Below are 3,076 nucleotides of genomic sequence, written 5' to 3'. Positions count from 1 at the left end.
CCCTCAGCGCGCCCCGCGCAGCACCATGCCGGGGCCGGGGCCGGGCCCGCGGCCGGGGCCGGGGCGGGCGGAGCGCGGCGCTGCCGCAGTGCCGCGCCGTGCCCGTGCCGTGCCGTGCCCGTGCCGTGCCCGTGCCGTGCGCTCCCGCCGCTGCCGGCTCCGGCGGGGAAAGTAGGTCAGGGCGGCACTGAGCATGCTCGGGGCCGGGCCGGGGGGCGGCCCCGGGGCCCGCGGGGGGCGGCAGAACCTCGGCTCGGGGTTGAGACCGGGCCGGGGCCGTGCGGTGGCCGCAGGCGAGGCGGCGGGGCCTGAAGCGAGGGGCGGCGGAGGGAAAGGCGGGAGTGCGAGCCCCCTCTGCCTGCGCGGGGCCGGCAGTCCGGAGCAGCCCCCGCCGGTCATCGCACCTCTGCTCAGGAACGCTTGCGGGAACAAGTGCTGCGGGAAAGGGGTAACACCCCAGCACGCCTGGATAATCTTCAGAACCAAAATGCTGCGCTTCTGAGAAATGGCACACGTGCTTTCCCCCAAGGGCTTTATTCCTAACGGGATTGCAGCACCCAACTCCTGTTTAAGCTCAGTCTGAGGAGGTCCTATCCCGTGAGAAGCTGCCACTGACTATAGATGTCTAAGTGCTCTGTTGGTAGTGGAAAAAGCTGTCTTTTAGTTTAAGCAAAACTGCTTGTATTTGGTTGGTTCTGTCTGTGCGGGCAGTGCAGCTACCAAAAAGGAGATTAGGATGTATGTGGACAGCTGCAGGCAGGAGTCTGGCCAGGACCTGATGTGTGCCAGTGCTGTCCTGTGCCACTTCCCATACTTCTTCCCGGCCTTGTGGCATCAGAAGAAGAGGATGCAGAGCGACCTTCAGCTGAGTGGCAAGGCCAGTGGGTTAAACCATGGAGGTCTGTATTTCCAAATGTTTGTAGTACTTTTATAGCCAGGCTTGGACCTTGGTCTTGATATCCTCTTCTGATTGTTTCCAGGGAGTAGTAACTTAAGCTCCTCTGCTCACTGAAGAGTAATCAGATGAGAGAGCATTTGCTGAAACTTCCAGAAAAGCTTGGGTTAGGACTGCATTTCATTGCAGGGGGAGGTGTATGCGAAGTACACTGTGGTATACATCAAAGTAGATCTCTAGTCTTCCCAGGGGGGACTGAAGAGGAGTAGCAACAAAGGATTCAGAAAAAGGGAGGCAGAGCCACTCCAGGGAGCTGGGCTGGTTATGTCAAGGGCCTGGGCTCCTGGTCCCACCACCTTGCATGTAAGAAATGCAGGAGTTGAACATGGATGCATCCAGTGCTTGTGTGGTGCAGGTGCTGGTGAGATCAGGCTGTTGACAACCAGGGCTTCTTGTGTTCAGTGTCTCCAAAATGGAGAAAATTGAAGACAGTGGGGAAGATGCATTTGGGGTTGTCGAACTTGGCAGCTGAGGGACTAGGTCAAGGAGTGTTGTTCTTAGTAACTCTTCGGGCAAAGCATTTCCTTTGTGGGAGGAGCTGTTTTAGGTCCTTGCTGGCCATTGACTTGCAATTTGTGCTAGCTTGACCATGCTAATTATGAACTTGTTTTTCCTTCTTCCTATCTTGAAGTGCTGGTTTTGAACACAATTGACTGGAATTTATCAGTTAATGATGGAGCAGTTAGATAGTTGAGTCCCCAGTCTTACAAACTCCTTTAAGTCAGATAACACTCTGCCACTGTCTGGATGCCTGTCAGATTTGTGTGTGATACCAGGCTGAATTTTTGTATTTGGAAAAGTCACACATCTTTCCTTCTCAAAGAGTCTATCCTTTCAGGCTTCTCAGGTTTCACTGAACATAAGCCTGTGTTGCTGGAGCCAGCCACCACTTTACTTGCTGCATGCCCTTTCCTGGGAGATCACTATCACCTGTCAAGTGAGTGTGTGGACTTGGTGAGGCATTTTTCCACCCCACCTTCCAGTAATGCTTGCACCAGCTGCATGCAGAAGATTGGCCCACTGATCTGAGCAGGAACTATAAAAGGTCTTCTGGATGTGTACCCTAGCTCTGGTTAAGCTATAAAAAGCTCCCTAATTTACCTGGGATCAAATCATTATAGAATATTATTATAGATACATAAAAGTGCATGAATGATAAAACTGGCAATTTTTTTTTAATGATACCTGCTGTAGGTAAACCCTGATATTTTATACTTAGTGCTACAGTGACCAGATTCTATTCCTATAAAACTATAACATCGTTTGATTAAAGGCAGCCTTTTATCTTCGAGCAAACAGAACTTTGGTATTACTAACAGTTTTATCTGAACAGTGTAATCAGGGAAGACGTGTAATCATACAGTTAAAAATCTAAGATAAGATTAAATTGTATATTGTGTGGTTCCAATCCCTCCATCCACTAGGTGGAGCGGGGTGCAGGAATGGCTGAGACAAGCTTGTATGCCACATAGCGTAGGGTAACAGCAGGGAAACTACAGAAGAAGGAAGTTTTTAAATACTATTGAGCAATCCAGCTGTATTAATATGCCAGTCATCATAGATACATGAGGGGATATTTCATTTAGAAATTAGCTTTCCATATTTCTCATAAAGTAAAAAGAAAATTTTCATTATGAGAAATATCGTGTTTCAGTATGAAGGTGTTACTCTTTTGTTTCTTTTAAAATTTTTCTAGACCCAAGTATAATAAGATCATGCATGAATAATGATGGGAAAATAATAAATTTATTCATTAGGATACATATCTTCAGCATGCTACGTTGCCTCATTTAAATTGTTTTCTGAAATACCAAGAGTGTTTTAGTTATATCTGTTACCCAAGATTGTTACTTTAGTCACTATGATCTGTAATCACATTATTCCCATCTGAAAGACTGAAATTCCAAGCTAGACCAGCACTGTTGTTTTTGTTGAGCAGCGTCCCATTTTTTGGGAAAGATGTGGACAACTGAAAGGCTTGCAAGTGATCTTGGGATCAAGATGGAGAAATCGTATGGTCCTGGGAATTCCTGGCCTGCACCACACATGCCAGAATGGTGTGGGAGGGAGGAGGTGTCACAGGAGGGGATAGGTGTTCCTACCTTGAACAAGACAGCTTGG

This window comes from Sturnus vulgaris, chromosome 4 (genome assembly GCF_052056855.1).
Source record: "Sturnus vulgaris isolate bStuVul1 chromosome 4, bStuVul1.hap1, whole genome shotgun sequence".
NCBI classification, from domain to species: Eukaryota; Metazoa; Chordata; class Aves; order Passeriformes; family Sturnidae; genus Sturnus; species Sturnus vulgaris.
Note: the sequence above shows the minus strand (reverse complement) of the source record.